The sequence below is a fragment of the Balaenoptera borealis genome, assembly GCF_965194805.1.
Source record: "Balaenoptera borealis genome assembly, chromosome: 15".
Classification (NCBI taxonomy): domain Eukaryota; kingdom Metazoa; phylum Chordata; class Mammalia; order Artiodactyla; family Balaenopteridae; genus Balaenoptera; species Balaenoptera borealis.
In genome coordinates, this window is record NC_138871.1 from 7,175,306 (window position 1) to 7,202,170 (window position 26,865).

General features: G+C 44.1%; 1 protein-coding gene across 4 annotated transcripts in view; it reads left to right on the forward strand.

The window, feature by feature from the left end:
* Nucleotides 1-26,865, forward strand: part of AFF3 (ALF transcription elongation factor 3) — a 561,375-nt gene that overhangs the window by 464,012 nt on the left and 70,498 nt on the right. The gene's annotated exons all lie outside the window — the stretch shown is intronic.

Consider the following 26,865-nt stretch of genomic DNA (forward strand, 5'->3'; position numbering starts at 1 on the left):
AGCTATCTGTCTTCTGATGAGATTCTCTCTCGAAATTTACTTTATGCGCGGAACCCAGTTCATGGTGCTGCATGCCTGACTTTTTACTCCTTGCTCTGGCTTGTTTTTTCTAACTTGTGTTATTGAATGAGATATGTAAAGCTAATCAGTAAACGTATTCCAGCTGTATTTCACGTCTTCCTTTGCCTATAAGACTGTTCGAAAATATTTGAATGGGGATATATAAAGTTACTTTCTAGAATAGACCAGACCATCTCTTGGTTTGAGTTGGTTTTTGATTTCTCATTTGCCAAAAAGTGTGTGTGTGTGTGTGTTTTAAAGAACCATCAGGAGGTAAAGATGAAGCTTTGTTTTCTCTCCACAAGTGAGGTTCTCACAGGGCTGGAAACAGCCGAAGGAGCTGTTCACCTCAGCGGGCTGGCAGGCCTCTCGGCATTGTCTAGCTACCACCACCCCCCTCCCTTCCTTCCCAGTTCTTTTCTGTGGAATGAGCAATAATTGACTGTGTAAACCAGCTCAGTTCAATGCTTCTCCAAGGTAAAACCTGTCACTTAGGCGAATTATCTGTGCTCATGGGTGAAAAGCGTTTTCTCGATGGTGGCAGGCTGAGCCCAAGTGTTTTGATTCCAATTGAAAAGCCTTCCCCATGACAACCACACAAGCCTGTGGGCTCTAAGAGTGGCTGCCACGTGATCTTCTGGGGTTGCTTCTGGGATTTTCGCAAAAGCTGATAACTGTACTGCTTCTGAGTCTGTTGGTAGAAAGAAGAGAGACTCTGGATCAAAACACACTTAAAATCTGACACATTAATTCTTTTCCTCTACATATTTCTTCTTTCCCTTTGACTTTTCTTCTTCTGTGATTCCTTCAACAAAATGCATTGAGAAGCAAGAGAAAGCCCTCAGTTGACAATATTATGCCTCTGCCAATGGCGACGAGGTTTCTTTTTGGGGTGATAAAAATGGTGTAAAATTAGATTATGGTGAAGACTTCACAACCCAGTAAATATACTAAAAACAATTGAATTGCATGCTTTAAATGGGTGAGCTTTATGGTATATAAATTACATTTCAACGTGTGTGTGTAATATACACAATGTGTGTGTAAATGTAATATAAATTACATTTCAGTGCTACATATCTAGACACAAAATATCTTTATAGCCTTTGGTAGAATGAATCAAGAACCATTTTTAAAAACATGGACTCCCCTTGAAGACATGATTGTAGGTACAAAGACAAGTCATCAGAAACTAGGACTGGTATATTCTAAGGCTTCTCCCCAAAAGATACATGACTTTGTCCTGGGTAGAAAATGTGCATAGATTTTCATGATGAGCAACGCTATTACCTTTGACATTTTCTGATCTTCTCTCAAAAACCCCTCCTGAAGCCCAATAATTAATTGACTAGTAAGTTAGTATCTTAGCCCTTGTTCTTATATAACCACTTAATGCAGATACTGTGAGGGAAAAAAAGTTCATTCCCTAGAAACAGAAAAACAGAGGTTCCCATTGTCACTGCTCTTCTAACAAATTTCCCTGTCTTCAGATGTAACTGAGCATTTCCCTCTAACTCTAACAGCTTGATGATGAAATGGGATTCACTTGACTGGGATGGTAGGGGGGATGTGAGTTTACACTGTAGGAAGCCAGTTGTCCTCTGCTTCCCCGTAAGAAAGCCTACCTTCGAGGCTTGGGGACCTGGCCTAATGGGACTAGATATAGGGAAAAGGGGTGTCGTTTCCCTCTATGAGGGCAGATAGAAATCTCATCCCCGTGGGGTGTCAGAGGGTAGAGGATATCCAGACATCTTCTGAAGGTCAGTCTTGTCTGTCTTTTCATTGCTCCAGCTTCCTGGTTTCCAGGGGTGTTCCAGCAGAAATCCAGCATCTGACAGTTGAGATTGTAATGCTTTCAAGTTCAGTGAGTCCTCAGTAGTCAATACACAACCTTGATCAATTAAAACTCTGATACTGCCATTACTAAAATAGAAAAAGCATCTGTGGTCACTCCCATAGAAAACCTTTTGCTTCTTTGACTTTGTCTGAGTGATGGGCTTAGTTGATGGTTCAGCCAAAATAGCCCAAACGCTCCACAAATCCAAACAGTATCTCAACAGCGAGGCAAATGTGGGCTTTGGCCCAACTCACCCGTGCCACCTGCAGCAATGGGAAGGATGTGTGAAGGTAGGATGGTGGCTTGGGTTTTATTCTTTGCTACTGCTGCCTGTAGAATTTTTCATCCATCTGTTTTATGCCATTGAGAGGCAGCTGGCCTACCAGAGGCCTGCCAGTGCCCCAAGTAATGAAAAAGCAGGACACCAGGGCAGGAAGAGGTGGCAAAATTCTCAGCAAGGTAAACCAATCAATTACAAGAAAACCTCCCTTTGCAGAAGGGCATACTCCTTTTTTTTTTTTGGTGGAAAGTAAAATTTGCTTTATTTTGGATGCCGGCAACTGGAGGGAGGTGCAGACGCGTGTCCAAAGGCCGACTCACCCCCCCTGACAACCAGCGGGCAAGAGCTTTCATAGGCGGAGGGAGGGTGCTACACGCAGAAACAGCACAGGCAGCTCTGACCGTCATCGAGAAATTGGTCATTGGTGGTCTGACCAGCACCATCTTGATTGTTTTAGGTACAGTTAACCTTCAGTTCCCGGGCCGGTTTGTTCCCATTTCCTTGAGGCCAATTCTCGGAATTGTGGCAGCTTATGTCATGGCTACAGCTTGGTCATCATGTAGTTAACTTCTTCCACCTGGTGAGGGTTTCAGTATGTGTAAGACAGCTCACAGGATATGGCTCAGAATATTATCCAGAGCCCTTGAGAGGGAAATAAATGTCCTTGACTTTGCTTACTGACTAAACTGTTATCGTTTTGTCCTGTTTGACTGCTTTTCTTTGCTTCTACATTTTCTCACGGCTCTGATTAAACTTATTCTTTGGCTGAAGTTTTTACGCAGACAAAAGACAGGAGGATATGGGGGTGGGGGAAGGACCATAGGGTCCTGTTTCATTTCACTCCCCATTGCCCTCTCCCCTGGCAAATGCCAAACCACTTTCTCTCTGTGAATTTGCCTCTTTGGGGTATTTCATGTAAATGGAATCTTACGAAATACACTCTTGTGTTTGGCTTCTTTCACTGAGCATGTTTTCAAGGTTTATCTGTGTTGTAGCATGTATTAGTACTTCATTCCTTTTTTTTGGGGGGGGATGTCTTATCAATTGTCAAATTACTTTATTCTAAATTGCCAGTGTAATTTTTTTTTGGAATTTTATTTTATTTTTTTATACAGCAGGTTCTTATTAGTTATCCATTTTATACATATTAGTGTTTACATGTCAATCCCAATCTCCCAATTCATCCCACCATCACGCCCCCACCCCCGCCACTTTCCCCCTTGGTGTCCATACATTTGTTCTCCACATCTGTGTCTCAATTTCTGCCCTGCAAACCAGTTCATCTGTACCATTTTTCTAGGTTCCACATATATGTGTTAATATACGTTATTTGTTTTTCTCTTTCTGACTTAACTTCACTCTGTATGACAGTCTCTAGATTCATCCACGTCTCTACAAATGACCCAATTTCATCCCTTTTTATGGCTGAGTAATATTCCATTGTGTATATGTACCACATCTTTATCCATTCGTCTGTCGATGGGCATTTAGGTTGCTTCCCTGACGTGGCTATTGTAAATAGTGCTGCAATGAACATTGGGGTGCATGTGTCTTTTTGAATTATGGTTTTCTCTGGGTGTATGCCCAGTAGTGGGATTTCTGGGTCATATGGTAATTCTATTTTTACTTTTTTAAGAAACCTCCATACTGTTCTCCATAGTGACTATATCAATTTACATTCCCACCAGCAGTGCAAGAGGGTTCCGTTTTCTCCACACCCTCTCCAGCATTTGTTGTTTGTAGATTTTCTGGTGATGCCCATTCTAACTGGTGTGAGGTGATACCTCATTGCAGTTTTTTTTTTTTTCTCATTGTAGTTTTGATTTGCATTTCTCTAATAATTAGTGATGTTGAGCAGCTTTCCATGTGCTTTTTGGCCATCTGTATGTCTTCTTTGGAGAAGTGTCTATTTAGGTCTTCTGCCCATTTTTTGATTGGGTTGTTTGTTTTTTTAATATTGAGCTGCATGAGCTGTTTATATATTTTGGAGATTAATCCTTTGTCCATTGATTTGTTTGCAAATACTTTCTCCCATTCTGAGGGTTGTCTTTTTGTCTTGTTTGTAGTTTCCTTTCCTTTGCAAAAGGTTTTAAGTTTCATTAGATCCCATTTGTTTATTTTTGGTTCTATTTCCATTACTCTAGGAGGTGGATCAAAAAAGATCTTGCTGTGATTTATGTCAAAGAGTGTTCTTCCTATGTTTTCCTCTAAGAGTTTTATAGTTTCCAGTCTTACATTTAGGTCTCGAATCCATTTTGAGTTTATTTTTGTGTATGGTGTTAAGGAGTGTTCTAATTTCATTCTTTTACGTGTAGCTGTCCAGTTTTCCCAGCACCACTTATTGCAGAGGCTGTCTTTTCTCCATTGTATATCCTTGCCTCCTTTGTCATACATTAGTTGACCATGGGTACGTGGGTTTATCTCTGGGCTTTCTATCCTGTTCCATTGATCTATATTTCTGTTTTTGTGCCAGTACCATATTGTCTTGATTCCTGTAGCTTTGTAGTATAGTCTGAAGTCAGGGAGTCTGATTCCTCCATCTCCGTTTTTTTCCCTCAAGACTGCTTTGGCTATTCGGGGTCTTCTGTGTCTCCATACAAATTTTAAGATTTTTTGTTCTAGTTCTGTAAAAACTACCATTGGTAATTTGATAGGGATTGCATTGAATATGTAGATTGCTTTGGGTTGTATAGTCATTTTTACAATATTTATTCTTCCAATCCAAGAACATGGTATATCTCTCCATCTGTTTGTATCATCTTTAATTTCTTTCATCAATGTCTTGTAGTTTTCTGCATACAGGTCTTTTGTCTCCCTAGGTAGGTTTATTCCTAGGTATTTTATTCTTTTTGTTGCAACGGTAAATGGGAGTGTTTCCTTAATTTCTGTTTCAGATTTTTCATAATTAGTGTATAGGAATGCAAGAGATTTCTGTGCATTAATTTTGCATCCTGCTACGTTACCAAATTCACTGATTAGCTCTAGTAGTTTTCTGGTAGCATCTTTAGGATTCTCTATGTATACTATCATGTCATCTGCAAACAGTGACAGTTTTACAGTTTTACTTCTTCTTTTCCAATTTGTATTCCTTTTATTTCTTTTTTCTTCTCTGATTGTCATGTCTAGGACTTCCAAAACTATGTTGAATAGTAGTGGTGAGAGTGGACATCCTTGTCTGTTCCTAATCTAAGAGGAAATGCTTTCAGTTCTTCACCATTGAGAATGATGTTTGCTGTGGGTTTGTCATATGTGGCCTTTATTATGTTGAGATAGGTTCCCTCTATGCCCACTTTCTGGAGAGTTTTTATCATAAATGGGTGTTGAATTTTGTCAAAAGCTTTTTCTGCACCTATTGAGATGATCATATGGTTCTTATTCTTCAATTTGTTAATATGGTTTATCACATTGATTGATTTGTGTATATTAAAGAATCCTTGCATCCCTGGGATAAATCCCACTTGATCATGGTGTATGATCCTTTTAATGTGTTGTTGGCTTCTGTTTGCTAGTATTTTGTTGAGGATTTTTGCATCTATATTCATCAGTCATATTGGTCTGTAATTTGCTTTTTTTGTAGTATCTTTGTCTGGTTTTGGTATCAGGGTGATGGTGGCCTCATAGAATGAGTTTGGGAGTGTTCCTTCCTCTGCAGTTTTTTGGAAGAGTTTGAGAAGGATGGGTGTTAGCTCTTCTCTAAATGTTTGATAGAATTTACCTCTGAAGCCATCTGGTCCTGGGCTTTTGTTTGTTGGAAGATTTTTTTTTTTTTTTTTTTTTTTTTTTTTTACTTATTTATTTATGGCTGTGTTGGGTCTTCGTTTCTGTGCGAGGGCTCCCTCTAGTTGCGACAAGCGGGGGCCACTCTTCATCGCGGTGCGTGGGCCTCTCACTATCGCGGCCTCTCTTGTTACGGAGCACAGGCTCCAGAGGCGCAGGCTCAGCAATTGTGGCTCATGGGCCCAGTTGCTCCGAGGCATGTGGGATCCTCCCAGACCGGGGCTCGAACCCATGTCCCCTGCATTGGCAGGCAGACTTTCAACCACTGCACCACCAGGGAAGCCCTGTTGGAAGATTTTTAATCACAGTTTCAATTTCATTACTTGTGATTGGTTTGTTCATATTTTCTATTTTTTCCTGGTTCAGTCTTGGAAGGTTATACCTTTCTAAGAATTTGTCCATTTCCTCCAGGTTGTCCATTTTATTGGCATAGAGTTGCTTGTAGTAGTCTCTTAGGATGCTTTGTGTTTCTGCAGTGTCTGTTGTAACTTCTCCTTTTTCATTTCTAATTTTATTGATTTGAGTCCTCTCTCTCTTTTTCTTGATGAGTCTAGCTAAAGGTTTATCAATATTGTTTATCTTCTCAAAGAACCAGCCTTTAGTTTTATTGATCTTTGCTATTGTTTTCTTTATTTCTATTTCATTGATTTCTGCTCTGATCTTTATGATTTCTATCCTTCTGCTAACTTTGGGTTTTGTTTGTTCTTCTTTCTCTAGTTCCTGTAGGTGTAAGGTTAGATTGTTTATTTGAGATGTTTGTTGTTTCTTGAGGTAGGCTTGTATTGTTATAAACTACCCTCTTTGACCTGCTTTTGCTGCACCCCATAGGTTTTGGATCGTCATGTTTTCATTGTCATTTGTCTCTAGGTATTTTTTGATTTCCTCTTTGATTTCTTCAGTGCTCTCTTGGTTATTTAGTAATGTATTGTTTAGCCTCCATGTGTTTGTGTTTTTTACGTTTTTTTCCCTGTAATTGATTTCTTATCTCATAGCGTAGTGGTCAGAAAAGATGCTTGATATGATTTCAATTTTCTTAAATGTACTGACGCTTGATTTGTGACCCAAGATGTGGTCTATCCTGGAGAATGTTTCATGTGCACTTGAGAAGAAAGTGTAATCTGCTGTTTTTGGGTGGAATGTCCTATAAATGTCAATTAAATCTGTCTGGTCTATTGTGACATTTAAAGCTTGTGTTGCCTTATTAATTTTCTGTTTGGATGATCTGTCCATTGGTGTAAGTGAGGTGTTAAAGTCCCCCACTATTATTGTGTTACTGTCGATTTCCTCTTTTATAGCTGTTAGCAGTTGCCTTATGTATTGAGGTGCTCCTATGTTGGGTGCATATATATTTAACACTGTTAGATCTTCTTCTTGGATTGATCCCTTGATCATTATGTAGTGTCCTTCCTTGTCTCTTGGAACATTCTTTATTTTAAAGTCTATTTTATCTGATATGAGTATTGCTACTCCAGCTTTCTTTTGATTTCCATTTGCATGGAATATCTTTTTCCATCCCCTCACTTCCAGTCTGTATGTGTCCCTAGGTCTGAAGTGGGTCTCCTGTAGACAACATATATATGAGTCCTGTTTTTGTATCCATTCAGCGAGCCTGTGTCTTTTGGTTGGAGCAGTTAATGCATTCATATTTAAGGTAATTATCGATATGTATGTTCCTATGACCATTTTCTTAATTGTTTTGGGTTTGTTTTTGTAGGTCCTTTTCTTCTCTTGTGTTTCCCACTTAGAGAAGTTCCTTTAGCATTTGTTGTAGAGCTGGTTTGGTGGTGCTGAATTCTCTTAGCTTTTGCTTGTCTGTAAAGCTTTTGATTTCTCCGTCGAATCTGAATGAGATCCTTAGCGGGTAGAGTAATCTTGGTTGTAGGTTCTTCCCCTTTCATCACTTTAAATATGTCATGCCACTCCCTTCTGGCTTGTAGAGTTTCTGCTGAGAAATCAGCTGTTAACCTTATGGGAGTTCCCTTGTATGTTATTTGTCATTTTCCCTTGCTGCTTTCAGTAATTTTTCTTTGTCTTTAATTTTTGCCAATTTGATTACTATGTGTCTCAGCGTGTTTCTCCTTGGGTTTATCCTGTATGGGACTCTCTGTGCTTCCTGGACTTGGGTGGCTATTTCCTTTCCCATGTTATGGGAGTTTTTGACTATAATCTCTTCAAATATTTTCTCTGGTCCTTTCTCTCTCTCTTCTCCTTCTGGGACCCCTATAATGCGAACGTTGTTGCGTTTAATGTTGTCCCAGAGGACTCTTAGGCTGTCTTCATTTCTTATCATGCTTTTTTCTTTATTCTGCTCCGCAGCAGTGAATTCCACCATTCTGTCTTCCAGGTCACTTATCCGTTTTTCTGCCTCAGTTATTCTGCTGTTGATTCCTTCCAGTGTATTTTTCATTTCAGTTATTGTATTGGTCATCTCTGTTTGTTTGTTCTTTAATTCTTCTAGGTCTTTGTTAAACATTTCTTGCATCTTCTCGATCTTTGCCTCCATTCTTTTTCCGAGGTCCTGGATCATCTTCACTATCATTATTCTGAATTCTTTTTCTGGAAGGTTGCCTATCTCCACTTCATTTAGTTGTTTTTCTGGGGTTTTATCTTGTTCCTTCATCTGGTACATAGCCCTCTGCCTTTTCATCATGTCTATCTTTCTATGAATGTGGTTTTCGTTCCACAGGCTGCAGGATTGTAGTTCTTCTTGCTTCTGCTGTCTGCCCTCTGGTGGATGAGGCTGTCTAAGAGGCTTGTGCAAGTTTCCTGATGGGAGGGACTGGTGGTGGGTAGAGCTGGCTGTTGCTCTGGTGGGCAGAGCTCAGTAAAACTTTAATCCGCTTGACTGCTGATGGGTGGGGCTGAGTTCCCTCCCTGTTGGTTGGCCTGAGGCAACCCAACACTGGAGCCCACCCGAGCTCTTTGGTGGGGCTAATGGCAGACACTGGGAGGGCTCACGCCAAGGAGTACTTCCCAGAACTTCTGCTGTCCGTGTCCTTGTCCTCATGGTGAGACACAGTCACCTCCCGCCTCTGCAGGAGACCCTCCAACACTAGCAGGTAGGTCTGGTTCAGTGTCCTGTGGAGTCACTGCTCCTTCCCCTGGGTCCTGATGCGCACACTACTTTGTGTGTGCCCTCCAAGAGTGGGGTCTCTGTTTCTCCCAGTCCTGTTGAAGTCCTGCAGTCAAATCCCACTAGCCTTCAAAGTCTGATTCTCTAGGAATTCCTTCTCCCATTGCTGGACCCCCAGGTTGGGAAGCCTGACGTGGGGCTCAGAACCTTCACTCCAGTGGGTGGACTTCTGTGGTATAAGTGTTCTCCAGTTTGTGAGTCACCCACCCAGTGGTTATGGGAGTTGATTTTATTGTGATTGCGCCCCTCCTACCGTCTCATTGCGTCTTCTCCTTTGCCTTTGGATGTGGGGTATCTTTTTTGGTGAGTTCCAGCGCCTTCCTGTTGATGATTGTTCAGCAGTTAGTTGTGGTTCCGGTGCTCTCGCAAGAGGGAGTGAGGGCACGTCCTTCTACTCCGCCATCTTGAACCAATCTCTCCCATTCTCCTTCTTATTCACTCCTTAGGATGTGCCTCTCAAGTGTCTCTTCTTTGTACATATTATTGTACTAGATGGGGTAGAGAGAGGCAGAGAAGAATTGGGATAAATGGGCTTTGAGGGTCGTTTCTAAGGGTGTGTCTTTGGTATCGACACTGCCGCATCACAAGTAATGTGGAGAATATGCAAAGTGCTGTTAGGAGAAGGCAAGATATGTGTGCAGCATGTGAAGTGCCTCTGAAAACCATTAACTTCCCTTCCCAAGTAGTAAATAGTAGATAACTGTGATCAAAAAAAGGGTTCATGTGATTTATCAAGCTGAGCGACTGTGCATCTGCAGAAGAGCTGGAGGTCAATCTTGAAATCCAGGGCAAGAGGAGCACTAGGCAATTGCCAGGACTAAGAAGTTAATCATCCCCTTGGACCGCTTCCATCTGTCTCAGAGCGACGGAACTGCTGCAGAGCGAGCAGGGATGCTTTATAGCCAGAGATCAGGAATTAATATTTTCTGTGAAACCTCCAGCATCGTTTTCAGTAACTTGGGTTTTATAAAAATGGAGCATAATTTCATATGAATAAATCACATTCGGCTAGGAAGATGAGAAGCTGGGGAAAAAAAAATTGTGCTTGACTTTAAAAGAAAAAAAAAAAAAAGGAACGAGCAAGAAAGCCAACATGAAAACAGTTGTTGAAGCCATGGCACTGGGAGGGTGCAAATGGCCATGTGGTTAAATTGTACATATAATCATCTTCTGAAATGTCAGCCTATGACTCCAGAAATGGCTACATTTTTACAGCCTTGGAGATGCATCACCAGATTGTAACCTGTCTGCCCATCTGGCAATATCTCAGGTCCAAGATCCATTTATATTGGAATCCAAACAACTGCCATTGATTTATTCATTTGTGCCGCGAGGCTTTATTGATCGTGTCCTGTGTGCACAGCGGGCGCTGGGCTGGGGCAGGTGGACGGTGGTAAGAAGCAGCCAGCCCTCTGCTCGTGGCCTCCCCGACCGCGGCTTTGCAAAGAGAAAGGCCTTGTTAGCTGCATGCATCTGCTCACCTCAGTTTTTTTTTTTAATTTTATTTATTTATTTATTTATTTATTTATTTATTTATTTATGGCTGTGTTGGGTCTTCGTTTCTGTGCAAGGGCCCTCTCCAGTTGCGGCAAGTGGGGGCCACTCTTCATCGCGGTGCGTGGGCCTCTCATTATCGCGGCCTCTCTTGTTGCGGAGCACAGGCTCCAGACACGCAGGCTCAGTAGTTGTGGCTCATGGGCCCAGTTGCTCCGCGGCATGTGGGATGTTCCCAGACCAGGGCTCGAACCCGTGTCCCCTGCATTGGCAGGCAGACTGTCAACCACTGCGCCACCAGGGAAGCCCATGCTCACCACAGTTTTGCCCTTCCTCAAATAAACCTCACCCATCAAATCTCCTCTTCCCATTAGGGAGAATATAATGAAATTAAGTAAGTGAGGAATCATGTAAAATGAAGTGGTCACCTCCATATGAGTGTGATCTGTGTCTGGAAGCGGGGCTGGTAATGAATGGTCCCACGACCCGCGGGGAGGGCAGGGTAGGCATCTGATGGCAGGGAGGGGGCTTTGCATTCAGCCTCATCTTCCTGACCTGTCGCTAAGTGGCCCAGCTTCTGCCAAGCCAGGGGAACATGCTGGGAGTGGCCACCAGCACCGAAGGGTGTCTTTCCAGGTCACATTTTACATACTGTCCCTGAAGTCTGAAGAAGAAAGTCACAGTTGCCAGGCACTGGTAACGGTTGGCCTCGTCTCTAAGGGTCCAAAAAGGGGGCTTGGGGGACTTTTAAGAAAGTTTCATATTTCCCACTTGGAAGATGACAAGGTAGCAGGAGGACATGTATCAGCCCCACCTTCGAGACCCACAGTGGTCTCCAGTCTCTCCAGTGCAGGGGCTTCTGATGATGAAGTCTTTTTGGTAAAACTTTTTTAAAGAGCTTTAGAGTTTAAAAGCCCTATCTCATTGGCTATCTCATTTTGTGATCCCACAATAACCCTATGAGATAGAAAGGACCCATTTTACAGATAAGAAAACTGAGCCTGTGACAGGTGATGGACTCACCGCAGGTCACAAGGTAGCAAGTGGCAGAGCTGGGACTAGACTCCAGGTCCTCTGACTCGTGTGGAGTAGAATTCTCTCATCCCCATCACGCAGAAAGGAAACAGGCTTGGATGGGGTCAGAGGCAGGTGGCTCAGGCCACGTTTTATATTGTAACAAATAGCTTAGCCTGCACTACTACTTTGTTTCTACTAATAATTATAATAATCCATACATTTCTTGCCTAGCTGTCTTTTTATCCCTAGCACCTAGCACAGTTCCTGGCAGTTAGGAGGCACAATAAGTTATTTGATGAATGAAAGAAAACAATGAACAAATGAATGAGTGAATCAGAACCCATGTTTTGTGGTTAAGCAATGGCAAATTTGGGCTTAAAATAGAAAATAGTTTTCTGAAACTATGGCTGTCCGCCATTGCAGCAGACCGTCTCAGGAGGCAGAGTTTGATGGTCAGGGACTTAAAAGAAAAAAAAAAAAAAAAACCCTTCAAAAGATTGAAAGCATCCAGTGCGATTCAATTAGAGTGAAATTAAATTCTTAGAAATCAGTAACCAGAGAGAACTGTAGGATGCCTTAGAGAAGTTTCCAGCCCGGAGATGATCCCTGGCTGCTCCTTGTCTCCCCCTCCCCACTCCTCATTGCTGTGCTTCCCACCGTGGACACGATTTAAGATGCTCTCTCATATTATCTCCACCAATTATTCATGTTTCTTTTTTTCCTTCCTTCGTTTGATGCACATTTATAGCACGGACCCCCTACAATGGGTAAGGGCGTCACGTCAGTCTCTGCGGTAGACACGAAAATGCTTTCCTCATGCATCCCACCCTCCAGGAGTTTACGGCTGGTAGCGGAAACATGCGCAGATCTACTGCGTGTATTATAAATGTCAACGTGTGCTTGTGTGGTCCTGGGCCTTGTTAGTACAGCAGTCGCGTGTAGGTACACCACCAAGCATTTCACATGCATCACTTATCATTAATCCTCACGATAACCCACTCAGCCAGGAAGGAGGAATTCAATATTAGGGCCTTAAAGAGATGGACATTTATTTCATTTCATTTTCCAAATACCCTCCCTAGAATCCTAGTGAATCTGGGTTTACAGAGACACGTAAGTGACCCACAGTCTTATGGCTGTAAAGCTGCCGCGTGGCCTGTCTGGCTCTAGCTGATGCTCTTAGCAGCTTCAGTAACATCCTCCCACCCCATCAAGTTATAAAGAGATCATTGTCCCCGGGGGGATGCAGGTAGAACCGAAGCCCTCTCAGAGCAGAGCAAGGGGCGCGGGGAGGGGGCATTTGAAGTAACGTGTGAAGGAGGGGAGCATCAGGGGACCCAAGAGTGGAAAGGGGAAGAACGGCTTTCTCTGCAGACAGAACGAGCGCCCTGAGCAAGGCAAGGCTGGGGGGTCAACAGGGGGCAGCAGGCCCTTCGTTCCTCTGGGGTGTGGGCATCCAGAGGGATACGGGTCTGGGAGCCAGCTTTCCACACACACACCCCCCCCAATGCAGGAGGCAGGGGAGCCGGACTTCCCTCAAACGTGGGATCAAGCCTCACCTTCCACGGAAACCTTAACTAACCAACTACCCTGAGTCCTACAATCCTGTTCCATCAGTACCTCATGGAATTGCTGACATAGGCCTGCTTCTGCCCTCGGCTCACTTTATGTGTTTATGTGTGTTCTCAACAACGGGTGGAGAACAGGAGCCACATCATGAATATTAGGTAATTCTGTATACAGAATGACTGCTCAGATGTAAGCTATTGTATATAGGACGGATAAACAAGGTCCTACTGTATAGCACAGGGAAATATATTCAATATCCTATTATAAACCATAATGGAAAAGAGTATAAAAAAAGCATGTGTAATATATATGGAATATGATGAACCTAGGGGCAGGACAGGAATAAAGACACAGACGTAGAGAATGGACTTCAGGACACGGGGAGGGGGAAGGGTAAGCTGGGACGAAGTGAGAGAGTGGCATGGACATATATACGCTACCAAATGTAAAATAGATAGCTAGTGGGAAGCAGCCGCATAGCACAGGGAGATCAGCTCGGTGCTTTGGGACCACCTAGAGGGGTGGGATAGGGAGGGTGGGAGGGAGACGCAAGAGGGAGGGGATATATGTATACATATAGCTGATTCACTTTGTTATAGAGCAGAAACTAACACACCATTGTAAAGCAATTATACTCCAATAAAGATGTTTAAAAAAAAAACCATGTGTATATGTATATGTATAACTGAATCACTTTGCTGTACAGGAGAAATTAACACAACATTATAAATCACCTATACTTCAACTAAAAAAAAAAAAAAGAAAGAATGCTCAATGATGACTTACTCAATGCCTTTCAAACATGAAAGACCAAGAATTCAAATTATGCCACTCATCTCTACTGCCATGATAAGGAGGGGGAAAAAATACCAAACCTCTGGCCCAGCTTTCCCTAATCTCTTCTCTTTTTTACAAGACGTCATGAAGGAAGCATGGGATTTTGAATCCTTGAGCTTGGGCTGGAACTTACTTTGGGCAAAGTATTTATCCATCTGAGTCTGAACTCTCACAATTGCATAAACAGGATGGTGATAATGTCCTCCTTGTTAGGCTTATGGACAGATTAAATGAGGCGATAAATAGAAAAAGTGCTTTGTTAATCTATCCATATGATAGTAATTACTCTATTGCATCACTAAGAAAATCCACTCACTAAGGTACCATGAGGTACTCTTTAAGTCCTGCCAGGAAGCTTAAAAACAAAGAGGAAAATATGACAGAGTAGATTTAATTTATGAAACCATGAATAACTAATAGTATGGAGCGTGTTTTTACCTTGACATTATAGAAAAATAAATATCAACAAAGCCCAAGAACTATCCCTTACTATTGCTCATTCCATCCCTACTTTGTAATAGGTTCTAATCTAGCCTGTTCTCCCATCGAAGCCCTAACTGTGGGTCTCTGGGTCCTGGGTAAGTTCACCTCGACCCCTGAGGAGGCAGCAACCCGTGTTTCCTACATCAGCATCCTACTTCACTCACCTGGAAAAGTCATCCTGGGTCATTTCCGGACACCTTTTCCAGCTGATCCCTGAAGAATTGGATTCATCTTATTATTTTCAAAGTAAATCATCCTTATTTCAAAAGCAAACAGTGACTCTCAGATAACATGGGGGATCCCCGGTAGAGATCTGTTTGGGGGCCCTGTAAAGAGAGAAGAATGCCAACTGAGCCTCTGTGTGAGCTCTCTTCTCTAACGGGGCCAGCGGTACCCATGGACATTTACAAAAGTGGACACACTCTCCTTACTGCTTCTTCTTAGCTGCCACCTAAGTGTCCCCGACCGCCCTTCAGTGACTGTTAGCCCAGCTGACTGCATTAGCGTCGTAAGCAAACGTAGGCTACTGAATCTAAAACTCAGCTTTTAAAAAGTTCCCCTAAGTACTGGGCTTCTCTGGTGGCACAGTGGTTGAGAATCCACCTCCCAATGCAGGGGACATGGGTTCGATCCCTGGTCCCGGAAGATCCCACATGCCACGGAGCAACTAAGCCCGTGCACCACAACTACTGAGCCTGCGCTCTAGAGCCAGCGAGCCACAACTACTGAGCCTGCGAGCCACAACTACTGAGCCTGCGAGCCACAACTACTGAGCCCGCATGACACAACTACTGAAGCCCACGCGCCTAGAGCCCGCACTCTGCAACAACCACAATGAGAAGCCTGCTCACCACAACAAAGACCCAACGCAGCCTAAAATAAATAAATAAAATAAATAAATTTATTTAAAAAAAAAAAAGTCCACCTAAGTACTAATTCCCACCATAAAACTTAATGGCTCCAGAGAAGACATTGAATTCTATCAGGTAAATAACACACATTTTAAAAGGTCCCAAACATGTATTTTACACAATAGAACAGAGCAGCCTGGAAGAAACTGTTAACAGTCTTTTGAGTAAATGAATAACAAGTTGCATGAAGCCACTAATTACCTGTTAAGATGGTTTAGTGGGGTGGGGATGCCTGCAGGTTCTTGTGGACCCGCTGCCTGAGGTCTGGGCGAGGAGGATGCAGCCCTGAGGGACCTCTGGGTGAAAGGAAGTGTTAACCCTTTTAGTCAATGCCCACAGTTGCCAGGAACCTAAAGGAGCAGATGGGGTGATGTGAGCTGGACATACTTAGCGGGGTTTAACCTCTTTCAAAAAGAATGAAAATAAACGGTTTACTATGGGATTATGTGAAATCATCTGTGTGAGACTTTTGAAAAGTGTAAAGCACTATTGAATGTAAAGAATCTTTCATTCACTAAAAAAGAAAAATAATTTAGGGAATGGTAGTGGTGACAGCTGCACAATGACGTGAATATATTTAATGCCACCGAATTTTTCACTTAAAAATGGGTAAAATCATAAATTTTGTATGTATATTTGCCACAATAAAAAAGAAAAAATGAGTACATCTCTGCACGTACTACTATCCCCAGGTCTTCAGGATGGTCCCTTCTCTCAAATTTGTCTAGAGTGGGAAGCAGGCGTCTCTCTCCCAGGATTGAGATGCTGGATTCCAGCCTGGAGATTTCTTCCTTCCTTCCTTCTCTCTTAGCAGAGGTGCCTCTGGTATCCTGGCCTGGGCAGACCCACCGTCCCTCCCCTGCTCTTGTTACTGACTCAGATCCTTGGACTCTTTAATCAATAGAAGTTGATAAGATGACAGACAAGAAATTCAGGCAGGGCTTCACTGGGACTCATGCTGCAGCACAAGGGAGCGAAAACAAGTAACAGGTGCCCTTGCTCACTCCCCGAGGAGAGGGGACAAGCTGGTCTGTTAAGTGGGGTGAAAGTAGAGGTGGATCTGTGGGTGGGGCCGGAGGAGTGGCTTAGGTGGCCTGCCCACCCCCTTGGTGGTGTCACGTACAGGGATCATGCGCAGGACCCTGCTTTTGCTCCCGACAGCTCAGAAGTGGCACTTGGTTTGTGGCCTTTTGGTATCTTACTGTTCATAACTGCCCTGACTGTGCATGCGTGCAGTTATTTTTCGTCCCTTAAAGTTCCTTTGTATTCTTTTCTGGAGGAGATGTTTGTCCAGGTGCAAGCACTGCAGCCAAGGGTCCCAGGTCCCAGCCCACCTCCCTCCTATCGCCAGGGATCTGTGGCTGCAGAAGAACTAAGCTCATCGTCCACACCGCCTGGTTTAACCAGCCTCAGGAAAGGGACCAGAGGAACAAGACACCCCATGGATGGAGTGACCTAACAGTTAGGACCATCCCTTAGGTTACTAGCTTGGACCTGTTGCCATCCACACGGTGTTCCTCTCTTCTGGACTCGTTCCTTCAGACTAAGTTGATAGTGCTGCTGGTGGTAAAATATTTAAATAACAGAACTGGAAGTTGTTTTTGCTGGAAGGCTTTGTCTCTGTGTGTTACCCCTTTTGAACACTGTGTTGCATCACTTCTAGACGAAGGACAATGGTACCGTGTATGTCTGATGTTTGTTGTTCACTTAAGTTTTAATGCATCCCCCCCAATTTTTTTTTTAATTTATTTATTTATTTTTGGCTGTGTTGGGTCTTCGTTTGTGTGAGAGGGCTTTCTCTAGTTGCGGCGAGCAGGGGCCACTCTTCATCACGGTGCGCGGGCCTCTCACTATTGCGGCCTCTCTTGTTGTGGAGCACAGGCTCCAGACGCGCAGGCTCAGTAGTTGTGGCTCACGGGCCCAGTTGCTCCGCGGCATGTGGGATCCTTCCAGATCAGGGCTCGAACCCAAGTCCCCCACATTGGCAGGCGGACTCTAAACCACTGCACCACCAGGGATGCCCCCCCCCCAAATTTTTAATGTATCCAATACATGAGACATCTCCAAGTTAAAATTAAGAGAAATAAAAGACTGTGTAATGAGCATAGTTTTCAATATTTCTCAATACTGCCTATTCCTTTTTAAAAATATATATTGCTGGAGACACTACTTTGGAAAAGATCCCTGGTGTTCTCCTTACTTGCTGCAAGTAGTAAATCTTTCCTTTTCTTAAAAAGAAATATATATATACATACACACACACGTATTTTTATATATATATATATAAACATATTTGTATATATAGCTGAAGTGGAATTATGCCTGTACTTTCTTGAATAACTACTTAGATTGAATTAAGCACTTGCTGTCCTGCACTGAATGTGTTGATGATTGGTTATTAGTGGTCAGTTCTATTCAAGTATTTAAAGTGATTACACATGAAGATATAATGCAGTCTCCCCCGCCTCCCCCCTTTTTAAACTTTGCATTCACACTGACTCAGATCTGGGAAATTGAACTGAACGTAAAAGAAACCCAAGAGCAACCAATCATATATTTTACAGGAAAAAATTCACAAAAGGTGCATATTTGATACCCACGTATACTTCTTAACACACTGAGGCCACTGTCTGTAGCTCTTTCCCTGGTGTCTGTGCCTTTAATAAATGGAGGGCAGCTGGAGAAACATTTGTAGTGGGGTGGGTAGTTTTAAAACGAATAGATTAGTGGTGTTTTTTGTTTTGTTTTGTTTTGTTTAAAACCAAACTACTTAGCTGCTTTTGATGAAAGTTTATTTAAATCGTGACACCACAACTGTTTTTTGTTTTGTTTTGTTTTTAATCTCCTTTTAGTGGGGAAAACTAGCCAAAGCCCTGGAGCCTTCTTTCTCTGCTTTAAGAGCCTTTCAGGCCAGCACCTCTCCATCCCCCTTATTCCCTCCCAGACAGTCCCACCCAGGCCGGTTCGCTCTCGGGATGCTGAGCCAGCTGGAGCGAGTTGCCCATCCTGCTGCTAACTCTGGGCACGGGGCCTGCCCCTCCGCCTCCGACCCCTCACCGCTTGCCTCCTGTGACTCAGGCCTCTGGCGTCCCCCAGAGGCAGCCTTGGGCCAGCGTTGGCCGGCTTGCCCGCTGGCTCTACTGACTGCGTTTTGGAGCCTGATGAGCTCCCCTGCTGGTGTTGAAAGGTTAACGTGCCCCACCCCGGAGGGGAGCAGGCTGACCTTTCCCGTGCTGGCTACTGGGCCAGCTGCCATACCGGATCCTCCCGTTGGCCGGCAAAACACGGCGCCCACCTCTGCCCTCATCAGCCGGCATCGGAGCCCGGCCATCTGCATCCCTGTTATTCGGGGTCTACCACCTAACCTGAGCAGATTCCTGAACCTTGCCTCCCCTCCCTGTAATTCTCCGTGGCCTTGAGTTTCACTATTCACGCTGCCCGGTACCCATTGCTCCTCCCGTCCTGAGAGACAGCGTTCGGTATGTCAACGCTCATTAATTAATTACAGGTCAGTTGGGTTAAATGTTGAAACCACACCAACTCCTTGGGAAGGGAAAGGCCATGGCCCCTTTTCCCATCTCACAGACCAGGTCCGCCTGCTTGCTGGCCCCGCTCCGCTAACTGGATGGGGCCCCCAGAAGCCCAGCCCAGGCCTGGAGTCCAGAGGCCCCGCTTGACCTCCCTGTGGCCCCATTTGCCCTGCTCATGGCCAGGGAGCCTCTTTAGGCCATGGTTCCTCATCTTAAAATGAAGATATAACCCCTGTTCAGCCAGCCCAATCCTGGTGCCAGGGGGAGGGAAGGCGGATAGAATGCGTGAAGGCCCTGTCAGCCGTGACGCTACACAGGCACAGAGAACTGGGGTATGTATTAGTTTTTGCAGGGCTGTGTGAAGGAGGTCCCGTTTTCTTTGAGTCATTGCTCAGCCACTGAACTGTTTAATAGAATTCTGAAAGGACAGCCAAGTGGGCCTTTGGTGTGGTTGGAAGACGAGCACAAAGCTGAATGATACCCCAGCCCTCTGACAGGGGCCCGTGGTCTTCAGGGTCACCCCCAGGCCTCCAAGAGTCCCATGGCCACCACACCCTGTCCTGTGCTGGGACTTGATGTCATAATCCCACTTCATCCCCCTGACTGCCCTCTGGGGTAGGTGTCACTGTCTCTACTTTCCACACTGGGAAACTGAGGCCTGGAGGATGGAGTCACGTGCCCAAGGTGGCTGGAGCCCAGGTTTGGGGGCGGCAGTGTGGCCTTGCAGACAGAGCAGGTGGTGAAGGGCCTCATCCTTGCTCTGCCTACAGAATCCCCTTGAAACAGGACAAACCCAGCCTACCGCGGCCTTGCACTCACGACACAGGCCTGAGCGCCGCGTGCAGGGCCATGAGCTGCCCTTGCCCGTGTGTCAGAGCGGAGGCACGTTTAATCATGTTTCATCTTTGTCCACTTCACGTTTGAATGTAAAACAAGAATGACCACATGCCCACGAAGGATCCTGCTGGGGGCTTGTGTGTTAGGACAGACCTCATCCAGTTCTGTTCTCTCCAAGAAAGTACTTCTAGGGATCTCAGCCTTCCTTCTGTGCTCTGTGCTTAAAATAGAAGATGGCAGAAAACTTGAAAAGCACTGTGGTCGTGCTTAGATGGATTTATACGATGAGGAAAGGAGAGCCAAGCCAGCATGATTGCCTAAGACTTATATTTCTTGAAGATTTTTTTTCCTTCCAACTGGCTGGAGAAATATTAGCTATTCACTAACATTTCAAAATGAAGGCCACCTTTTGCTCACATCCCTACAGCAACTCTGTGCCCCTGTGAGTCTTTAAAATGTGAACCTGCCCGTATGTTGTTCCTTTGCTCACCGGTCATCCTGACTTCCTTGCCTCAGTCAAGTGAGGTGAAGCCTCTGGATAGTGGAGACCACAGGAGCTCTCTCTGGGTGTCAGAAGGGATGTCACACCCACAAGGGCTTAATTTCCAAAATATACAAACAGTGCATACAACTAAATAACAAAAAAAACAAACAGTCCAATCAAAAAATGGGCAGAAGATCTAAATAGACAATTCTCCAAGGAAGACATACAGATGGCTAACAGCCACATGAAAAGATGCTCAACATCACTAATTATTAGAGAAATGCAAATCAAAACTGCAATGAGGTATCACCTCACACTGGTCAGAATGGCCATCATTTAAAAGTCTACACAGGGGGCTTTTCTGGTGGCACAGTGGTTAAGAATCGGCCTGCCAATGCAGGGGACATGGGTTCAAGCCCTGGTCCGGGAAGATCCCACATGCTGTGGAGCAGCTAAGCCCGTGCGCCACAACTACTGAGCCTGTGCTCTAGAGCCCGTGAGCCACAACTACTGAGCCTGCATGCTGCAACTACTGAAGCCCACATGCCTGGAGCCTGTGCTCCGCAACAAGAGAAGCCACCGCAGTGAGAAGCCCGTGCACTGCAACGAAGAGCAGCCCCCGCTCACCGCAACTAGAGAAAGCTCACGCACAGCAACGAAGACCCAATGCAGCCAAAAATAAAAACAAATAAATAAATTTTAAAAATAAATAAATAAAAAATAAAAGTCTACACAGGAATTCCTTGGCCATCCAGTGGTTAGGACTTGGCGCTTTCACTGCCGAGGACCCAGGTTCAATCCCTGGTGGGGGAACTAAGATCCCACAAACCATGTGGCTCAGCCAACAGAAAAATAAATAAATAAAATAAAAGTTTGCAAATAATAAATGCTATAGAGGGTGAGGAGAAAAGGGAACCCTCCTACAGTCTTGGTGGGAATGTAAACTGGTGCAGCCACTATAGAGAACAATATGGAAGTTCCTTTAAAAACTATAAAAATAGTATGATCTTGCATACCGTATGATCTTGCAATCCTACTCCTCAGCATATATCCGGAGAAAACTCTTAATTCGAAAAGACACATGCACCCCTATGTTCACAGCAGCACTATTTACAATAGCCAAGACATGGAAGCAACCTAAATGTCCATCGACAGATGAATGGATAAAGAAGATGTGGTACGTATATACACACTGGAATATTACTCAGCCATAAAAAAGAATGAAATAATGCTATTTGCAGCAACATGGATGGACCTAGAGATTATCATACTAAGTGAAGTAAGTCAGAGAAAGACAAGTACCATATGATATCATTTATATGTGGAGTCTAAAATATGACACAAATGAACTTACATACAGAACAGAAACAGACTCACAGACAGAACAGACTTGTGGTTACCAAAGAGGAAAGTGGGTGGGGGAGGGATAAATTAAGAGTTTGGGATTGGCAAATGCAAGGTACTGTATATAAAATAGATTAACCACAAGGTCCTACTTATATAGCACAGGGAACTATATTCAATATCTTGTAATAAACTATAATGGAAAAGAATAAAAGAGAAGAAGAGATGTCACAGCAGGAGCTCAACTAACAGCACTCTTCGGGTCCCCTTCAAGCCCAGGCACTGTTACAGACTCATTTTGTGAGTGGAGGCACAGGAGTTTTAGTTCCCCTACCCCTGCACACATGCTATTCCTTCTGCCTGGAACAGGGTCTTTCCTCCCCTGTCCTCCCCTCCAACATGCCTGGCCACCCCTATCCATGCTTCAAGTCACAGCTGAAACAGCCGGTCCCCCATTAGGCCTTCCTGCCTTTGCCGTCCGCCCCCAGAGCACTTGCCTCTTGTGTGGCCCTCATCACTATGGTAATGAGCTGCTGAATTGCCTGCCTCACCCTGCCCGTATATTGTTCCTTTGGGCACAGGTCATCCATCATTCCCGAGCTCCTTGCCTTAGTCAAGTGAGAGGAAGACCCTTGGTAGTGGAGACCACACAGGCTCCTTCTGGGCATCAGAAGGGATGTCACACCGACAAGGGCTTAATTTCTCCTCTGTAAAGCGGAGAGAGTAATGCTTGCTCTGTCCATCTCAAGCCATTGTTGTCAGGCTTTGGGAGATTATTTTTGCAAGAGAGCTACATTTAAAAAGGCTGATTACAAATGGCCCACTTTTTAGTAGTAGAGTTGCTGCAAAAAAAGAAGAAGCAACTTGAATAGCTCTTACCTTTGATGAGGAATAAAGGGTAACTTCAAAACACCCCATTCCCTCCTTTACTCTTAACCCTTTATACCCCAACCTAGGGATGGCTGTGGCTTTTCTCCAGTAGTAATTAATAAGTTACACAATGGCAGTGGTGGTAAATACCATAATATAAAAGCAATCACTGAAGTGGCAATCTTAATTCAAAATTACTTTACACAGGACTCCAACTTATTTTTTTCTTGTTTGTTGAATCTATAATGTGAACTAAAGACAGAATTACTTCAAGTGGTTTACAGCAAACACGACATTAAATATGATGATTTTAAAGTTGTATCATAAATTGAATATATCCAAAATCAATATAGAGATGCTGTTGACATCCAGTTGCTTTTCTGGAAAGGTTAATTGAGATGTCCCAATTACTAAAATCATAGAGTCATTATAGTAATAGTAACATTATAATCTGTTATTAAAATACCATTAGATATTTCACAACTAGAATCCTTCCTCATAGCACTGCCTCTTAACAGTAGGATGGTGTTGGCTGAAGAATACTTTAACAGTGGTTTTCTCTTTTTCCATACTTGGAATAGAACCTGAATAATACTCACTGTAAAGCCTTGAGAATGTTTTAGTTTGTGTAGATTTGGTCAAAGTTCTAAAATAATAAATCTGTAGGCACTTCCCTGGTGGCGCAGTGGTTAAGAACCCGCCTGCCAATGCAGAGGATACGGGTTCGAGCCCTGGTCCGGGAAGATCCCACATGCCTCGGAGCACCTAAGCCTGTGCGCCATAACTACTGAGCCTGCACTCTAGAGCCTGTGTGCCACAACTACTGAAGCCCACACGCTCTAGGGCCCACGTGCTGCAACTACTGAACCCGCATGCTGCAACTACTGAAGCCCGTGCGCCTAGAGCCCATGCTCTGCAACAAAAGAAGCCACCGCAGTGAGAAGCCCACGCACCACAACGAAGAGTAGCCCCCATTCGCCACAACTAGAGAAAGCCCGCACACAGCAACGAAGACCCAATGCAGCCAAAAAAAAAAAAAATCTGTAAATTAGGAAACATTAAAACAGTATAATTGGTAATTTTGTTTCTTTATTTGGGGCACCTAGTAGACTGGACATGGGATGCTTGGAATATTAGATACTTAGGATAAAGAACAGTCTTTATACAATCTTTGATATAATCTCTCTTCCCGTAAATATCCTGGATCACCAAGCATAAAAACAACTGAGTTTCTATGTTGCCATCCTAATCTTGAGCCATTCTTATGTTCATTAAATCCAACTTTCCCATGAGGTAGTTTCCTGTATCATCATACTGCAGTCTGTGCATCTGTATTTTTGTTGTTGTTGTTAAAGAGTTTATCAGGATTAAGAACTGATTCATCTGTTTAATTTCTCAGTAACTGCATTAGTATCTGTCCTTTATTATTTTTAACTTTTTATTGAATGAAAGATTTTTTTCAGTTCTATAATGCTTTACAGTTTTCAGAAGTTTCACACACATGATTTCATATAATCCCATAATAACCCTTTTTTTCTTCCCCCTGCCCCTACATTACCCTTCCCCCCTTCCCTGTCCCCACTGGTAACCACTAATTTGTTCGCTATTCTATGCATCTGCCTTTTGTTTGGGTCTCTAAAGCTTTACTCATAATCCATATTGACCTACATAATAAATCTTTACACGTAAATGGAGAATGTTTGTCCCAACCAAAAGTTATCGTATAAAATACCCCAATCCAAAATAAAATGACAGGTATAAAAATAGATCCAGTTAGAGATGTGGATTATTTGAAGCACACAGCTAACTAGCTGTACGAGTATAGCACAGTAGTTAACTGCACTGCCTTTGTTATCAGCCCAGCCAGGTTCAAATGCCCACTCTTCTCCTAACCAGAATGTGAATTTCGACAAGCCTAAATTTTCTCTGTGTTTACTATGCCATAAATAGCAGTGCTTGGGGACGCCAACTTATTTAAAATCCTGTCTCTACAGAGCCTCCTTGAGCTTCCAAAACTGTCACCACCTTGATTACCTGGAGATAATCTGCAAAATTTTCTTCCACCTTTGCAACTCAGGAATGCCAGCAGCTAGGTAGCAGGTAGATGACAGGGAAGAACTGTGCCCCCTCCAAAGACTGTCAGGCTGCCCTGCTGCAAAGCCCTGCACGCTGGGCTTCTGCGCCCCCAGGCCCCGTAGATGTGAGGGCACAGGAGCAGCACTTGCGGCGTGACTCCCCGGGCTGAGTATAGCGGCAGTCACCGTGGGGCCCAGCAGGTGCCTCTGCCCCAGCGTAATGACAGGCAGTGCCTCCCTCACTCTAAAAGTGTCCCAATTTAAACTACCAGGAGTTAACACCTCACACCCATTAGGATGGCTACTATCAAAAGAAAAAACAGGGCTTCCCTGGTGGCGCAGTGGTGGAGAATCTGCCTGCCAATGCAGGGCACAGGGGTTCGGGCCCTGGTCTGGGAGGATCCCACATGCCACGGAACAACTAAGCCCGTGAGCCACAATTACTGAGCCTGCGCGTCTGGAGCCTGTGCTCCGCAACAAGAGAGGCCGCGATGGTGAGAGGCCCGCGCACCGCGATGAAGAGTGGCCCCCGCTTGCCGCAACTAGAGAAAGCCCTCGCACAGAAACGAAGACCCAACACAGCCATAAATAAATAAATAAATAAATAAATAAATAAATAAATAAATTTATTAAAAAAAAAAAAAGAAAAAACAGAAAACGTCAAGTTTTGGCGAGGATGTGGAGAAACTGGAACAACGTGTGCACTGTTGGTGGGAATGTAAGATGATGCGGCCATTATAGGAAAAAAATATGACAGTTCCTCAAAAAATGAAAAATAGAATTACCGCGTGATCCAGCACTTCCACTTTTGGATATATATCCCAAAGAATTGAAAGGAGGATCTCCAAGAGATGATTTGCAGACCCACGTTCATAGCAGCGTTATTCACAATAGCCAAGCAGTAGAAGCAACGCAGGCATCCGTAGATGGATGAATGGATAAAAAAAAGTGGTCTCTACATGCAGTGGGGTATTATTCAGCCTTAAAAAGAGAAGGAAATTCTGACATGTGCTACATAATATACTTTGAGGACATTATGCTCAGTGAAATATGCCAGTTCCAAAAAGATAAAAACTGTGTAATTCCCCTTGTATGAAGTATGTAGAGCCGGCAAATCCAGACAGAAAGTAGAATGGTGGGCGTCAGGGGCTGCAGGAGGGGAGAATGGGGAGTTAGTGTGTAATGGGTATGGAGTTTCTGGTTTGTAAGATGGAAAGAGTTTTGAAGATAGAGGGTGGTGATGGTCGCAAAGCAACGTGAATATACTTAATGCTACTGAACTGTACGATTAAAATTGGCTGAGATAGCGAATTTTATTCTATGTGTATTTTACCACAATTTTTTTTAAAAAAAGCAAAATGTCCTGGTGTAGACCATAAATTATATGTCCACCCTAATTATAACTAATTTTGAATATGTGTCAGTCAGTGTTAGGAAACATTTTCAATCTAAGCCATTTATTTCTAACTATGGAATAAAAAGCTCCTGTTACAAAGGCAGATGGGGAAGAGTTTAAAGGACATTTGTTTGGAGTGGGTGGCGTGATAGGCAAGAGTTCACACAGGAATCAGGCCCCCAGTGAGGGGGAACCCAACTGAATCCTTTCACTGACTCGGGGCTGCAGTTCTTTGAGAAAGAAGGCTCCCTGCGTTTCTAGAATGCTGGTAGGAGGGCCGCGGGAGAGGCTCCCACGTCCAGGCCCCTCCCAGGAGCCTTCACTCCTGGACTGAGCCTTCCACCACGGCCTGCAACAGCTCGCATGCCTTCCTCGTCTTCCAGACTTAGCTCGTGGCTGCTTCCTCCTAAAATGCCCTCCTCCATCTCAGCTCCACTGTCCCTTTTGAAACCCTGGGTCCGCTAACAGGTCAGCCCCTCCACGAGGTGAGCCCAGGACCCACCAGGCTTCTCCCTTTCCTCCAAGTTACGGGCCCTTCTGCTGTGTCATCACTGTGTTAAAGCACCCCCATCCATTCTCCCCAGGACTGTCATCCTTCTTCCACTGGCCTCACATCCTTCATTAGCTGATAAACTTCTGGAGGGAAGTATGAAGATGGTGTCTTAAAGTCTTCTCTTTGGTTCCATGACAGGTGTTTGAACACCAGCAGTGGATAGCTACTGTAGACCATTTCCCATTTGCTATCACCATTGTCGTGACTTCAGTTACTGTTTAATGCGTCGGCGTGTTAACCTTCCCCTTTTCGAGCTTCGTGCGATGCATCCCCATGGTAGCTATGGTGTTATTTTTATCTCTGAGCTTTCTGAGGAAGATCATCTGTTGGAAGTCTAGAACCCTTGTCGAGGCAGAGCTTCTCCAGGAAACTTGGATC